Source organism: Urocitellus parryii, chromosome 4 (genome assembly GCF_045843805.1).
Source record: "Urocitellus parryii isolate mUroPar1 chromosome 4, mUroPar1.hap1, whole genome shotgun sequence".
Lineage (NCBI taxonomy): Eukaryota > Metazoa > Chordata > Mammalia > Rodentia > Sciuridae > Urocitellus > Urocitellus parryii.
This window is the reverse complement of record NC_135534.1, coordinates 188474742-188492595: the sequence shown is the minus strand read 5'-3', so window position 1 is coordinate 188492595 and position 17854 is coordinate 188474742. Positions and strand designations below refer to the sequence as shown.

At 43.4% G+C, this 17854-nt stretch overlaps 1 protein-coding gene across 2 annotated transcripts in view; it reads right to left on the bottom strand.

Moving 5' to 3' along the window:
* Nucleotides 1-17854, bottom strand: part of Palm2akap2 (PALM2 and AKAP2 fusion) — a 334047-nt gene that overhangs the window by 42268 nt on the left and 273925 nt on the right. The gene's annotated exons all lie outside the window — the stretch shown is intronic.

The following is a 17854-nucleotide window of genomic DNA, read 5'->3' as shown; positions in this document are numbered from 1 at the left end:
GAAAACAGATCTGTGTTTGCCTTAAAGAGAGACATGAGTGTCACAAAGATGTCCCTCTCTTGCTTGTTCACCACTGTCTCGCTCAGCCTCGTAGGGTGGTGTTTATCAGTGTCCCCTACCTGCAGACACCCACTGGCTCCCATCTCTGTCCCCAGGTTCTACCCACCTCATTCCCTGGAGCTCTAGGTTGATCTGGAAAATTGGAGGCATAGCTAAGGGTCCAGCTGACTAGAAAGTCAGAATTTCAGACCAACTTGGTGCAATGAGACATTCATTGCCTTCAGTAAGACTTTGGAGGAGACAGAAAACAGATTTACAGTAAGCTGAATGTGGAAAGGACAACAAATGCTATGCATGGCCCTCTGGGGCTAGGGGATTTGAGGTCAGTTTGGGAGCAGTTTGTTCTGGTAAAGTGGCATAAACAGCCAAAGACAGCAGCAGGGTTCCCCTGTGGCCTGCGAGTTGGCCAGCAACACAGAGCTCCCAGGACGCTCTGGAACACAGGGAGCAAGGAAGGAAAAACCAGAGTAGATGGAACCTAGGCAAGCTTCCTAGGAAGCTGAAACTCTGCAGACATTTAGAACATCTAACCAACATTTTTCAATGCTGAAATCTATTTAAAAACATCGAGTAGTTGCTCAATGACTAACCTAGTAGGACCAAGTCACTAGAGAGCTCTTTGGAAACTCAGACTTTATGTGGCTCTTTGGAATAACTGAATAATTGGAATGTTCTACGGTGTAGCCAAAGGCATTTCAAGATGTCTATCTACTTAGTCAAGGAGGGAAAATCACATGCTATGGGGATGGCACTGCTCTGCTGAAGGATGAGGAACCAGGGCTGGGTGCAGTTCCTCATTCTTAAGTGTACTCCTGGAGTCCCAGCTACTTGGGAGGCTGAGGCTGGAGGACTGCTTGAGTCCAGGAGTTTGGAGACCAGCCTGGGCAACATAGCAAGACCCTATCTTAAAAAAAAAAAAAAAAAAAAATTTAAAAAAGAAGGACAGAGGAGGAAGAATAACAACTGGGGCTGTGAGACAAAATACATTTCGGTTTTGTGGGCTACTCAATTTGTGGAACTCTGTTAGGGCAGCCTAAAAAAATAATACACACACACATGCATGCTCTCACACTCATATTTATGCATGCATATGCACACACACCCCTGCCCAGCTGCCAAAAAAAGGGGGGGAGGTAGAGCTTAAAAAAAATATTCTGCAGCAAAGTCACCATTAGGTACTCCAATAAAGTGGTTCATACTCAGAGGAAGAGGGAGACATGACATCGGCAAGGTTAAGTTTGGGTTGTAAAAGCACACAGTGCTAGCCCACCTCTGCTAACACCTGAGTCCCTGGGCAGACATGGGCAGAACAGAATCTGCAGCAACACCTGGCTGCTGCTTGTCCTTTTGCCACCTCCCAGGCACAGGCTCTGAGCTTGGGGAGGTTTTCTTAGTTCATGCAAATAAATTTGTAGTGCCAGTTTGATCCTCCTGATGCTGCAACCTGTTCTGGTTAGTCTCTGAGGGAGCCTTGCACTAGGGGGAAAGGAAGCCATTTGAAACTTGGTCCTGATTGGCTAGGAAGCAAGGCAAGGGCCCAGCAGCTGGGGTTTTGCAACAGCTGATAACCTTATGATTGTTGTTTAGCTGGTATCTATTGCACACCTACTCTGTGCCAGGTCAGTGCTATTTATTGTTACACACCTTCTATTTAATCTTCCCAGTAAATGGGGATTCTCACCCCCTCTCCACAGCAGCAGACCCCAGGCCATGGTGGCCAACCCCTCCCCACAGGCAAACAGCAGTGCAGGATCAGACTTCTGCCCCCAGGGAAGCTGTTGGGAAGAGCAGGAGGGAGCAGGCCCAGGTAGTAGGCTAAATTAAAGCAGAAGAGGCAAAAGGAAAATTTAAAAGGCATATGTACTATAAGGCAGCAGAGCCCTTGGCCCACTGCTGTGGCGCTATGGGAAGGCCTGGGGCTTGGTGTTCTGACCTGCAAAATGAGACAATTAAACTAGGTTAACTCTCAAAATTCACTTCCCCTAGTCTCTGTAATTCTGTGGTTTCAGAATGAACCTTGGGCACATGAGTGGTTCTGTTGGACAGAGTCGAGAAGCAGCAGGTGTCAATGGAGCCAGGACAGAACAGTCCTGGATGCTTCTGCCAAGAGAGATTTCAAGAGTTCCAGAAATAAGATCAACATTCTTTGACATGGCCCTTGCCAGAACTTTCTTTTTAGAGGAAGGATTGTCATTTACTGAATATAACCATCCCATTTCTAGCAGTTATCAGTCACTTGTACCTGAGAGTGACAGAATATTCCAAAATCAGATTGGATGGGGTCAGGGGGAACTGGATGGAGCCCAGTAATGTAGCAGGCTGGCTTCAAAAGCAGCCAGCAACACCTGGCCTTCTGTCTTGGCATGGGGGGGAAGGGGAGAGACAGCTGGCTCTGGGAAGGTTTCTGGGAGCTTTCTTTGCAGCTTTTTATACTGTTCCAAGACCCCATTCAAGCACATGCTGGAGGAAGCCTAAGCCTTGAGCATCTCCAGAAGCTTCTTCTGAATGGCCAGAGCCCCCTCCTCCCCAGAGGCCCAGGCTTCCAAAGGCCTGACATCTCAGTATGGAGCCACATCTTTAAAGCAATTTATACTTAGATGTGAATCCCAAGAGACTATTTACAATTTAAAATAGGCACTTGTTTATCCAGAGGAATCCCTAATTGAGTAAAGTGTGGGAAACATTCTGACAGCCAGCCCTTAATGTCTAAAGGGGAAATGGATGAGAGAAGGCAATTAGGAACAGGGACTTTCCTTAGAAAGACCCAAGGAACATCCTTTCTGGTGCTCAGGACACTGAACCACAGAGCAGGGGCCTGGGGCGAGGTACAAATATGTGAACCACTCAGCTCTGTGGGACATTGTCACCTCCCTTATCTCTGTAAGAAGCATTATTCTACAGCGAGAGAAACCAACTCCCAGACCCGTGCTCTGTATCCTTTACCATCTCCATTATCGCTGCTCCAACAGGAGGGAAGGGAGCCTGGAGCCCTACTATGTATGCTTCATTCTAGAAGCAGATGAAACTAGTGGTGACACTTAAGGGGGAGGGGCGAGGCGTCTAGCAAGCCCATACAGTGCCCCTTCCCCTTCCTGCTCCCCATTTCATAAGTCCCTCAGACAATATGTTCATGTCCCCTGCAGGAGCACTGGCACCACCACAGTGTATCTCGGAGGACAGAAGAAGAAGAAGAAGGCATTGCCATATGGTCTTCTAAAGAAGAAGGCATGGCCATATGGTCTAAAACAGTAAACACCTGCAGGCAACGCAAATGCGTAGCAATTAAGTATCAGCATCTCAAAAAATGAGGATCTGTGAAGCTCATAGAAGGCTATGAAACCTGTAGAAAGGATATTTATCATAACTGCATGGCAAACTAGAAAGATGCTATACAAATAGGTATGCCTACACCTGTAATCCCAGCGACTAAGGAGGCTGAGACTGGCTATTTCAAGGCTAGATTCTGCAACTTAGCAAGACCCTTTCTCAAAATTTAAAATGAGAAGGTCTAGAGATGTGGCTCAGTGGAACAATGCCCTGGGTTCAATCCACAGTACCAAGGAAAAAATCAGAAGTGTGTGTCAGTGAGTAGTATCCAACAGTTCCTCCTTCTTTGTACATGGTTTAACAGCACTCTCTTAGATCAGTTATAAAACATCAAGTTTGAAGGACAGAGCTTCAGAAGTGCTGGCCTATGGTGAGCATGCCATATATTAAAAGGACCCAGTGAGTAGCAGTTAAAATAAACTGGTAATATGATTTGCAGCATGCATCCCAAAGATCCAATAATAATATATGAACAGGAGCTGATATAGTTGCTCAGTGGTAGAGTACTTGCCTAGCATGCGTGAGGCCCTGGGTTCGATCCCCAGCACCATGTAAAACTAATAAACAGAATAAAGATACTGTGTCCATCTAAAATTTAAATAATAATAATAATAATAATAATATATAAAGAACTCTTGCAAATCAATAACCAAAAGAAATCAAAAACTCAAAAAAGTTTTAAAAAGATATAGGCCATAAAGAGATATAAATTATTCTTATACACATTAAAGATCTTCAATCCCACTTGAAGGGTATGGTTACCGACCGGTCCTCCCATCACACCCTAAACTCCTCCTCATTTTCTGGCCCTGGCTGCCAAAAGTAACTAGCTTCTCCCATGACCTGGCTCTTCTAAGGCCATATAAAAAAGCCAGATCCTGTGGGGGCCCACCACCATTTTCCCCCTGAAGATGTGTCCTCTGGTGCTGAGTGAAGCCTCTCTCTCCATTGTCTTTTTATATTCAATTTCACTTATACAAGAGAGACACAAAATGAAATGGTAAGTTTTCCACCTGTAAAATTAGTTATCAGCATGTGAGGAAAGTGTTTCCCTCATCCAGCTTCAGGAACTTGGATGGTAATTTGACAATATATACCCAACTTCCAAATATTCAATGCCTTTGGCCCAGTAGTTCTATTTTCAAGAATCTAGTAGACCTGGTGGCACATGTCTAAAATGATCTATACCCAAGGCTCTCCCAGGTGACACTGCTTGCAACTATAAAAAGACTTCAAATAATCTACATTAACAGAAGACTAATATAGTCAAGAGGTGGAATATTATGCAACTTTTAAGTATCAAGTATTACAGGACATTGGATACAGTGCACTAGTTTTCATGTTAACAAAATAAATGCAATCTCATGAATATTTTTATCTGTTTTTACATGCGTAAGTATATGGGATATATATAGACTGGTTATGGTAGAGGTCCTCAGAAACCTATAGTAAAGGTTTTCTCCAGAACGGGGAGCAGGGAGGCCAAACAAACTAAGCTTCTTTGTCCTTTTCTACACCTTTTGAATTTTCAACTTCGTGCAAATATTACCTTCTGAAAAAAGAACTAAGTACATAAAAATATAAATAGTTAAGTAGGTGAGAACTAACAGGACTTACGGCACCTGTAATGGGCAATTAGGCACCTGGAGATTAATTCACTGTCTAAAGGATATCCTTTGTATATAAATTGTTTAGAAGAATCACATCAACGTATTAACCTTGGTTAACCCCAGAGAGCTGGAATGGGGAAAAACAATGTTGGGGGTGGGATGAAAAGGTGAAGTGAAGCCTGTACCTTGTAATTTATAAAGGTTTATGTTACTGAACATATTACTATTGTAATTAGAGAAGCAATAATTGAAAATAACCATGCATTAATAAAGGTTACAAATTTGAATTTTTAAATATACATTTAGACTTTGAAAAGGCCAGGGTGTGTCTACTTGTTAGGTTTCTCAAATCTCCATGTAAGGAATGGAAAGGCCTTCTTCACTCAGCCATGATGAACAAAGGTGCATCAGAGCTTGCCCTTCTCTCTGGAAGGTTCTGCTTTGTTGCTGGATATATCAGGCATTTATGTCAGCCGGCTCTCACTCTCACAACTGGAGGACAATATATTCTTCCTGCTTCATGGAAGAGAGGTCACTGGCTCTCTATGATGCATAGACATTTCCCTTTCATGAGCTGCCCATTCCCAGAAAAGTTGTGAAACACTCTGAGTAACCAAATTTGGAAAAGGGGGGGGGGTGTCAAATGTCACAGAATTTCATGAACTATGTCAGAGACAGAATGTCATAGGAAACCCCCATGGACCAGTTTCCCAAGATCTGATGAGCCAAGGAGAGAACAAAAATTAGGGGCTGACTTTTTACCTATTATTCTAAACAAGTGTCTCTTTTTTAGTCTCTCTCAATCTATTCAACTTAAATGTATGGCCAGGCACGGTAGCGCACACCTGTAATCCCAGTGGCTCCGGAGGCTGAGAAAGGAGGATCGTGAGTTCAAAGCCAACCTCCCGGGCTGGAGATGTAGCTCAAGCGGTAGTGCGCTCGCCTGGCATGCGTGCGGCCCGGGTTCGATCCTCAGCACCACATTAAAAAAAAAAAAAAAAAAGAAGTTGTTCTGCCAAAAAAACTAAAAAATAAATATTTAAAAATTCTCTCTCTCTCTCTTTAAAAACAAAAACAAAGCCAGCCTCCTCAGCAAAAGTGAGCACTAAGCAACTCAGTGAGACCCTGTCTCTAAACAAAATACAAAATAAGGCTGAGGATGTGACTCAGTGGTCAAGTGTCCCTGAGTTCAATCCACGGTATCCACCCACCCCCAAATGCATGTGTAAGCCAATCTAACGAACTCCCGATCCACCTACAAAACACACGCATACCACACAGAGATCCACTGAATTGGAGTCCATTTTTTGTTTAACTAAAACATTTCAAAGCTTTGAGCAAAGTTAATAATATTTTGGGCTTGCTAAATTTAGTCTTCTGTAAGCAAAAGCACCACACCTCTAATGAATGTTTAAAGTAAATGCTGGGTGTTGGACCACAACTCTGCACTTTAGCAATTCGAACCCCAGGACCCAAGTGCTAAATCTGCCAGGCGATTACCTGCCTTTCTGTCACCCAGTTCCTAATCCTTAGGTAAGGATTGAAGTCAACAAGGTACTCAGACTGAGCCAGGTCCAGGAAACGGATCAGGCCCACCAAGTGTTTTCCCGCCCAAAGACAAGGTGTTTTAAATGCCCACAGATTACAAGGAAACCGGTGGAAGGCTCTGGAAGGTTTAGCCCTCCAGCCACTGTCCCACCAACATGTTCATGGAACATCACCATGAACTGTCTCCCACTCTGTGAGCTCTAGAACAGCCTTTTCTTCAAAAGCTCAAAGCCACATGTGAAGCCAGACTCTGCAGCAAGCAGAGGTCTGACCCAATCCACTCCACGCACTTTGGCAAGAAAAGAAAACTCCAGGAAAGTCCAGATGTCCAGAGTGCTGCTCTGCCGGGACTGAGCAGCCATTCTAGTTCAGGACTGGCACTGGGGACACCAGTCTGATGAAGGACAGGGCATGGCAGGCAGCCACCAACCGTGAAGACTCAAGCCATTGTCTGCAGGGGATTCTAAGCCTGGTGCCCGGGTACACTTGTAGACATGTACCCTTGACCTTGAGGACCGACCTGACCTTGGTTCGAGTGTGCCTCAGTCTTTGCTTTTAGCCCAAACCAGGAGAGTTCCTAAAGTCTCATCCCTCTGTCCACACCTCTGCGCTTCCAAGTGCACCTGGGCCGGCTCTGCAGACCACACTCTGGGAAGTTTAGGCAGCCCAACTCTGGGGACAGCTGAGGGCTAGTCACCTGCTTCCGACAACTGCTTCTGTGGCTCTGAATGCCAGGAAGGAACCTCTGCAGGAGAAGGAAGACAAGGAATTTCTCCATCCACCAGGGGGATGCATGATGAGCCCAAGTACAGTAATACGGGGAGAATAGAGGCCAATAAGCATTGCGCAAAGAAATGTGCTCCTTCCCATCACTGATGCCAGCAGACCTGTCCTTGCCTTAGAGCCAATAACAGGCTGGGGATATAGCTCAGATGGGAGAGAGAGAGACTAACAATGAAACAGGATAAAATCTGAGACCCAGTAACAAGAAAGGGGCCTCTGCTCATAAAGCCTCTGCTTCATCCTGTTTACCCTCCAGAGGGCCCTTTGATCTGAGGCCACCTGCTGCTGACCATTTTGCTGCTGTGGCCTTACACCTTACTATCTCCTCCTTCAATGTGTGTAGGAAAGTGATCCAGTTAGGAAGGACCCACTGGAGAAAAAGCCAGGGTTTGAAACTTCTGGTATCAAATTGAAATTTCCTCCCCAGAGACTTGGTCTCCTTATCTGTGAAATGGGTCTGATATCAGGGATTGAGTTGTGCCCCGCCCCCATTCATGCACTGGTGGAACCTGACACTGTGATCTTACTTGGGAATAGGGTCTTTGCAGATGTAATGTGTCAAGAGGAGGTCATAATGGGCAAGGGTGGCCCTAACTTGAAGGACTAGTGCCCTTTATAAGGAGAGGACATACAGACACCTATACAGAGGATAACTTCAAATGAAGATGGAGACAGAAGCTGGGCACAGTGGTATATGCCTGTAATCCCAGTAGCTCAGGAGCCTAAGGCAGGAGGATCACAAGTATTCCAAGCCAGCCTCAGCAAGAGCTACGCGCTAAGCAACTCAGTGTGACCCTGTCTCTAAATAAAATACCAAATAGGGCTGGGGATGTGGCTCAGTGGTCAAGAACCCCTGGGTTCAGTCCCCAGTAGCCAATTTATTTTAAATAAACAAAAACAAAAGGATGGAGGCAGAAATTAGAGTGATGAATCTACAAGCCAAGGAATGCCAAGCAATGCCAAGCCTTATTAGCACCAGCAGGAAATTAGGAGAAAGGAAAGGAGCAGATTCTCCTTCCCAGTCTGCAGGGGGAACCAACCCTGCCATCCTTCATTTCAGATTTATGACCTCTTGAACTATGGGAGAATAAACTGTGATTGTTTTAAGCCATTCTGTTGCTAGTCCCTTGCTGGGAAATGAACATAGCTTCCTACTAAGGCTGTGAGGGAGATGCAGGGAGGCAGCTGGGCCCGCCCAGAATGTCCCTCACCTGCTAGTTCAGGCTTGCTCTCCCTCTTGGTGGTAGGATATTTCAAGCATTATCACAGGTGGGTTGGCTCGTGCTGTTTTAAAACTTGGGGACAAGATAGGAAGAGCCAAAAAATGGAATAAGAAAGCAAAGGCTGAGAGCTCCTCACTAAGTGGAGAAGGAGCCCAGGGTCCACAGTCCTTCTAGGGGTTGGCCAGCACTGGTGATCTGTTGATCGTGACCTCTACTGAAGACTTATGATAGGCCAGGCTTAAGTCTAGGTCATTCACTCACATGGACTCCTCCAACAAGCCTGTGTGTGAGGCCAGTGCTCTTGATATCTCAATTGCATAGCTCAGGAGGTGAAGTTCAGGCAGCTCAGCTTGCCCAGGGGCTCCAGCAGTAAGTGGCAAAGCTGGAACTGAGGCAGACTGGCTCAGGGACTTTAACCACTGACTTGCCTCTGGTCAATGAAAAAATTACTACATCCTTTTTCTACCATACTATAAACAAGCAACCCTCCAAATCTGAAGGTTCTGCATCCACAGATTCAACCCACCATGTTTTTTTTTTAATTATGTCTGTGCCGAACATAAGGAATAATAAGAAAAAGGTCTGTTTAAGTAATACAGTAGCAAACTAATCACATAGCATTTATGTGTTAGGTATTATGAGTAACCTACAGAGTATTTAAATGTATGTGCAAATACTATACCATTTTGTATAAGAGACTTGGTTTTGGTACCCAAGGGTGGTCCTGGAATCAATCCCCCATGGATATATATGGATGATAATGGTGACAATTACCTAGGTTTGTGGGCATTTTTACTATGCTCCTTAGATACACTGTCTCAGTAAAACCTCACAGCAACTCTGAAGAATAGTGATTATCATCATTTTGTGTATGAAAACACTGAAGCTCAAAGCTTAATTTGCCCAAAGACACAAAGCAAGTCAGTGCCAAGTAGAGATATTTTATTTTATTTAGTTGTAGATGGACGCAATTTATTTATTCATTTTATTTTATTCATTTTATGTGGTGCTCAGGATCGAACCCAGTGCCAGCACCCAAGTGGAGATCTAAACTGTGTGGCTCTCCAAAGCACATCTTGAGGTCTTTCCTGCCTTTCCAGCTGAGTCTAAGAATGCACCGGGCTCCTAGGTGACAGTCCAGAGATGGTGCCTGCCATGCACCCCTACTTAAGATGCCTGGCATTCTCCTCGTCCTCTAACACTCTAGGTGAGTGACTTTTCTTCAGCTGAATGGTTGGAATTCTCCAGATAGTGTCTGGCCACTCCCAAGGGTCTGTGTTTGTCTTGTACACAGGCTCCAGCAGGGAGCTCAGAGCAGCCAGTCCATTCCGGACACGGACCCTCCCCAAACAAGCAGCACAGAAGAAGGTGCTGATCTAAGAACAGGAAATAGCAGGGGCTGGGGGGTGGGGGGGGCTTCAATGTCTCAGGAACCCAACCAGCAAACATCTTAAGCTGTGAGATGCTGGAAGCACTGGGGGAAAAAGGGGTGACAGGAGCCAAGATTGTGCTTTGATGTACTGAAGGTCTTCAATGTATATGAAAGTTCAATTTAGGAGTTTTTGATAGTGTACAAGCAGTGGGCTTCAGTCAAGAGTATACTTCAAACTTCAAATTGCCCTCTCCAGTAGCTTCCAGTTATCACCATTTAATGCTGCTTCGAAGTTCAACTTTTCTCATATTGCACGTGAGTGAGGTCATGTAGCATGACTTCCTATGTAGACCTATTTCACCTAATAACATGCCCTCCAGGTTCATCCATGTTATCACAAATGACAGGATTCCCTTCCTTTTTAAGACTTTGTAGTATTCCATTGTGTATGTACACCACATTTGCCTATGGTGGGGGAGGGTTAAACTGGGGATTAAACCCAGATACACTTTATCACTGAACCACATCCCCAGCCCTTTTTATTTTGAAACAGGATTTTCACGAAGTTGCTCAGGCTGGTCTTGAACTTGGGATCCTCCTGCTTCAGCCTCTTGAGTTGCTGGGATTACAGGTGTGTAGTCACCATACTCAGCTGACACATTTCTTTATTTATGTGCAGATGGACACTTAGAGCGACTCCAAATTTGTGCTATGGTGAATAAAGCCACAGTGAATATTCGACTGCAGCCACCTTGTGGCATACTGATTTCATTTCCTTTGCCTATAGATCTAGACGTGGTGAGGTAGGATAAAGGAAATGAAAGAAGACAAAAAATAAAGGAAGAAGAGGGGCTGGGGCTTGGGCTCAGCAGTAGAGTGCTCGCCTTGCATGTGTGGGGCCCTGGGTTTGATCTTCAGCACCACATAAATAAAACAAAGGTACAAAAAAAAAAAAAAAAGAAAGAAAGAAAGAAAAGAAAAGAAAAGAAAAGGAAACTATTATCTGAAAGCCTTATGCTCAAGTTCCTCCCACCTTTTCTCCCTATGTCAGCTCTCTCTACCAAGCCTTTCTACTCCCAAATTTCTGGGAAATCCTCAAATATTCACTCACAATCTTAAAATTACTGGAATTCACCCACTCAGGAAAATTGCCCTGTGCGCTATTAATTAGCCCACTGACACTTCTATTTTTAGAGCAGATTGAGCAAACCTGTGATATACTTTCCCAGAATCCTGTCACATTGAATACTTTCCCAAAGCTAAGCATTGATCAGATAATGGAGAAGACATCAATTTAAGGATCCTAAGAATTGCCAAACCTTCGTAAACCATCTGTGATCACCAGACTGATGTTATCCCCACACCCCTGCAACCTTCACCAAGTTTCCTTTAAGAGCCCAAGAACCCCCAAAGCACTTTACTCTCAAGATAGGCTGCACCACCCCCACCCCCAATCTGGACGTGTACCACTCCCTTTCCTGAATGAATCTCTGTGCCTCAATAGCTGAGCTGTGCTTAAGTCCTTTATCATCATGTACGTCAAGGACTCCATCATCCTGAGCTGAGGTCCCTGTTTCTGGGCACAATGTGATTGCTGGATAATGTGATAGTTCTATTTTTTTCATTGCTTTAAAAAAAAGGGGGGGGGAGAAAGAAAGAAAGAAAGAAAGAAAGACAGAAAGAAAGAAAGAAGAGAGAGAGAAAGAAAGAAAGAAAGAAAGAAAGAAAGAAAGAAAGAAAGAAAGAAAGAAAGAAAGAAAGAAAGAAAGAAAGAAAGAAAGAAAGAAAGAAAGACTACACCAAAAACACTCCTAAATCTGGAAGGAAGAGACCTGCCACTCTTTTCAAACCTGATATACTTTCTTGAGCCCTTCCCATCAAGGTCCCCTCACTGGTCCCTGCACCTTGACATGTCCTTCCTTTCCCACTCCCAGGCAAATTCATCTCAGCTTTTCAGCAAGGACCAGGTCATACCTGCTCCCAGGTGAGGTGTCCTGGTGACTTTCCATAACCCAGTGAAGTAAGGACCCAGTCACACCTGGAAGGCTATGACAGGAGCTCCCCGGGGGCAGGGTTGGCATTCAAGAAGCCCTTCACCTGTCACAGTTAAGGACTGTCACCACTGCCCTCTTTCCTAGAGGATGCGGACACCACCGCTTTTGTGTTTCCTAGTGGGTTTTACATACCTCAGCCCATGACCTCTAACCTCAAAACATGACCTCTACTTTGAATGTTTCTGAAGTTTTAATAACAGGCTATTCTGCTGCCAAAATTTTTTCTTCCAATTACAGGCCCACTATTGCTATTACTAAAAAGAGTATTTAAAGGCTTTGGCTTTTGAACCCCATGAAAAATAAACTCCATTCTAAAATTTTCTCCTTGCACTACACTTGTTAACTCTGAAATGTTTTACTTGTTGAAAAAGAAAAAAACAACTGGGGAAAATAATTTTTATAGACTTTTAAAAATTTGGGTTATAATACAGACAGCATAATATTTGCCATTTTAACCATGTAGAGTGTGCACTGCGACTGTATTAATTACATTCACAATATGGTGCAATCATTAGCACTATTTCCAAAACTTTTCATCACCCAACACAGAAACTCTGAACTTACTCAGCAATATGGGTCATGATTTCTGAAATATTCAGAGTTTAATTAGGACACAGAATCTAGGTAAATGGATTACCTGGTAGCAAACATAGCTGGGATGACTAAAAGGAAATAAAATGATTGTTGGCTATATCATTACAGAGAAATAAATATCTTCAAAAAACCCACTTTCTACATCAATTTAAAAAAATAAAGAAAAAACACAAAATTCACTTTCTAAACTCTTAGCCATTAATACTCATTGGTTACTAGTTTAAGGTATCTGAAAGTTTAAAAAAAAAGAAATTTAATTTGCAAATCTCAAGCATACAAATTTGTCTTCATCTGCACTGTGCTGCTTATTGTTAATTTCAGCTTCCTATCACAAAATATATGTGGTTCTTACTTTTAAATTTAAAAAAATAGCAAATTTTAAAAAAATTATAACCAAAAATTGTTGAAGGAGTTAAAATAAGTTGTTTCAAAAGTAAACTATGGTCATCTCCACCTCAGCCTCAATTGATATTAAGATCCTATTTCTAAACTCACTTTTCAAACAAACCAAATAACTAGAATACTTTTGCATCTTTGTAACCTCCGGCCTGGGTGGAGATTATCCTGCATAAGAAGATATCCCCAGATAGATAATGTCAATCAGTGGCTAACACTCAGAGATAATCCCCTTCTTGAAAAGTTAGTTTTCAGTTTAACCTTCAGTTGGGTTAATTGATGACTTCTCTTCCATTAGGAGCCCCCAGCACATCAAAGCATTGTTTGGGAACAGAGCAAACCAGATTGGAGGGAAGGAGGCTCTTTAACCCTCAGGCCTAATTGCTGGAATTGAGTATTTCCTAATGGAGATAACTGCTCTCAGTTTAAGAAACAAGCCGTTTGTTTGAGAACTGAAATGGCAATCCAATCCCTGGGCTGTTGATGGACGCCTGTGCCCACGTGCATTTGTGCACACACACAAATCAACATGAGGCTTTGTCCTCCCAGCCTTTTCGGATCCAGCCTAGGCCTGCATTCTCCTCTTTCCCTGGGACCAGCACAGGGATCCTCCATGATCACTGGGCACCCATTACCACTCTTGTCATTAACACTGTCCTTCATGCATACACAGAGGGAGGCTCCCCCACCCCCACCCCAGCAGTCTTACACACCCCTCCAACAATGAAGTCCAGATCAGCTCTTAAGTATGCCCCTCCTATTTAGGCAAGCTTCATTTCACGTTCCATAAAGCTGCTCCTCTGAGGAGACAAGCTCTTTGGACTTCAGGTCTCCTTCATGGTCAAATCTCCCAACCTACAGTCATAAATTTATTTGTCCATCTGGGTCAGAGTCATGACCATGCTGAGATGCTGGGTGGTCCAACCATGTCTCCACCTCTAGCTAACCTGATGACCCAAGGTTTTCCTCATCAAAAATACTAAATCAGAACAAAGTATATGTATAAAGACATGAACTGGCGTGAATATACTTTATATACAAAGATATGAAAAATTGTGCTCTAAATGTGTAACAAGAATTGTAATGCATTCCGCTGTTGTGTATTTAAAAAAATAAAATCAATTAAAAAATACTAAATTATGTTTGCAAAGAGGCCAATGTTCATCAATGCAAAGACATGCAGAGGTAACCACTTAATAACTTCTAAAACAACTAAGACTGTGGTGTCGACTAATGATTTATATATTTGTATTTTGCAAAGCAAGACTTGGGAAATTTGGCTCTAACAGAAAGAATCTGAAGAAGAAAATAAGAGCGCTAGAGAGACACAGCCCCGCCTGCTTTACTTTATTGGATAGGTGCTTCTTACAGCATAGTTCATGCTAAAAAAGCTTTGGAATGCAAACACACAGGCTGTTGTGCAAAATTAACTAGCTCACAGAGCTTGCAAGTCCAAAGGATACTTATAATAAAGTTAGTTCTTCCTTGATGTGACTGCTGGTGAATCTTCTGTGCACCCACTTGTGAACAGAGAGACCTTGTCTCCTACACAGTAACAAACGGTGAGTTGGCATCTCATTAGCTCTGTGGATTAGCACCAATGAACAGGATATTAATAGGGTCAAGTATCAAGGGGTTTAAACATATTAATTTGTAGTCACCAAATGAATCCTATTGACGATTAACTCCTAATTATTTTTTAATGACAAATACACAGTGCATGTACACATGTGGAGAAGTAAATCAATAGCCACCTGATGTCAATGACAAAATCTGCCCAAAACTTTAGAGAAAAGTGCCATACCCATTAGGTTCAATGAAGTTAATTCAATTCCCAAGTAGAATCTATAAAGCAACCCAATTAAGTAACAATAAAACAAGCATTTAGATGCAATAATGGAACCCCTAGCATAGATGAATGCTATTATAGGCCCTCAAGACATGCATTACGTCACAAATTCATTCTGAACACTCCATTCTGGTATAATTAACCCAAGGGCTTTCCTGCAAGCCAGATTCCAAAGTAGGCACAGAATACCTGTGTACTGAAGCTTCTCATTTCTTAGCCCTCAGGATAAATTCTTCTAAAAACTCATCACTGAAAGGTACACAGAGCCCTGCCTGAATTTAAAGTCTAAAAAGGGATTGTAGCTTTGCTCCTTCTACCATCTTTATCTCTTCTCTTGTATTAAGATCAGGGCTATTTTGGGGGGATGACTCGTGACACAGTATATAACTTACAAGATAATATCTCTAACGAAAGTGAGTTTGGCAATCTGTTCGCTGAAATCTCTAAGGGTTTGCATTCTAGACAATGAGACTCAAGATAGCCTCAGGAACATAAGACACACCTGCTACTATTTTGCATTTCTATGGCACTGCAGAGAAGACAGGTTGAAACTTCTATGATACACAGAGAAACAGAATTTAAGGTCTGAAACATTCTAACCAGGTGCACAAAATCTCGAGTGAGTCCCGGTTTTAAGCGCATTCCAACTAAGCAGAAGAATCAGGTTTTGAAATTGATTTCATTCCACATCTGTGAGCTTTGGCAGCTCTCTATCTTGGTTCTGCCTTCTTGGAATTCCGAAGCTAGGTCTACTCTGCTCATCCCAAATATTCGGGTCTAAGGAGTTTCCAGGCCACTGAAGCTGATAAATCAAGGGCTTACACTAGTATAAAAACCATTCCTCGGGACTTGATAAGATGAGGCCTCTGGAGTGCTGATGCTTAAATGCTTATTTTTCAAGTCACTGGAACACAAGCAGATGAATCGTTAACTGTTTTGCCCTGAGTGGGAAGCAAAGATTCAAGAATCGCACCTACCAGACCGTCAAGCAAGGGATGACTTGTGTACTGGGACAAATTTTAAGCAGGACCAGTTTCAACTTAAATCTCAATTTGTTGGTGGTAAATATTTAAAACCCCAACAAAAATCTGGACAGATTCCAGTCTGAGGCTGAAATGAACTTAAAATAGGATGCCTTGCCCTTTAAACTGAAAAAAAAAGCAACACTCTTGTAAGTTTCCCAGCCTGCACTGAGATCACAGACAAGGAGGGAGAAGGAGAACTGGGTGGCCAAGTGACAAACCAACATAGGCAGCCTCCTGTGGGAAATTCAATGGGCTCCACTGTTTTTTGGTGTGGAGACCCCTGAGTGGTCCTAAAGATGCAGCAGCTGGCACTTCAACTCAAGGTGCTCCAGGGATCACAAGGCAGGTGCCATGGCTGACATCTCATGCCCACAATGAGGTGTGGGGAGTGGGCCCTTTAGGGGGTGATTCATCCACTCATGGATTAATCAAAGGAGTGGCTCTGTCATAAAATGGAGCCTCCTCTGTGGCACTGCTCTACCTGTCCTCATGATGCTTACACCACGCCTGACACAGCAGGAAGGCCCTCTCTGGATGCTGGGCAGATACCAACGCCATGGTCTCAGACTTCTCAGCCTCAAGAACCCGAAGAACAAACCTCTACTCTTTATAACCTACCCCACCTTTGATATTCACTTATAGCAACAGAAGATGGATTAAAACAACAGACCAGAAACAAGGGAGCAGATGGATCCAAGTTCATGTGGCCAGAGAGAAGTCCGAGCAAGAAAGAAAGAGTGTGTGTGTGTGTGTGTGTGTGTGTGTGTGTAATCTTTTCCAATGTAGCAAATACTTTCTTCTGTAGAACAGGGCCCATCAAATTCTGGAGGCTTTAGTTTCAGTGCCTCCACTGATAACAGATCAAATCTCAAGCAAATAAACCTGTTGGGGCAACTTATATATGTCACATGGATACATAAGTGGACATGCTGGTCTAGCTGCCCCCAACCCCAAGGCTAAGAGTCTGGTCAGAGATAAGACACTGGCTTCTGCTCCAAGTGCCCTGGATCCTGGCTGTATGCACACTGCCCTGGGGCTCCAAGAGTCAGTGGTCCAAGGACTTTGAGATTACAATTCCAAGCCCTATATAAAGAGTGAAGCCAGACTTCATCTATCAACTTTTGACTATTTGATTTTTCCCTAGCCCCAACAAAACATCTATGAAGCCAATAACACTGTATGACAAATGGATTCTGTTTGATAAAGTTTAGATGTTTAATACATAATAATAAATCCCCGTATTATTTCTGAACAAGTTACATCTTTCTAGCAGCTCAGTAAATATTATCTAGATAGAGAAGTAAGCCTGTCCCTTTAAGCACTGTTCCATTAATATGCCTATTACAGCTCTCAGAAGGTACTAGATAAGCATTTGAGGCTGCAGGTGCTGCTAAGACACCAACTGTACCGCAGAGATAGAAAGAGGATGGGGAACTGGGCACAGTGGCACGTGCTATAATCCCAGTCACTCGGGATGCTGAGGTAGGAAGATTGCAAGTTTGAGACCAGCCTCAGCAACTTAGTGAGGCCCTAAGCAACTTTAGCAAGATTCTGTCTCAAAAAATAAAAAGGGTTGGGGATATGGCTCAATGGTAAAGTACTTCTGGGTTAAGTCCCCAGTACCCAAAAGAAAAAAAAAAGTGGAATTTAGTATCAACCAAGAACAAAACCAGTTTTGGATCTTAGTTTTGCGCCTGCTCGCTGTAGGATCTCTGAGTCTCAATCTCCTTATCTGAAAGGGGGACAGGATGTGGTCCTTGCAGTGTAACTGTGTTTGTCACAGGAGATTGTGTGTGTAACACACAGTGCAGTGCCCGGCTGACAGGGCTGTCATGGTGGCGAAGCCACCAGGGGTGGTGGAAGTAATCTAAGAGGATGCCAAGCTCCTCCGGATGGATCCAACAGGCTGCCTAGTAAGCAGGTCACGCATTATATACAAAAGGAAAATATTTCATACAGAGGATTTCCCAGATGAACCTCCTGCCAAAACCCAGGACTGACATTTTAAAAGCA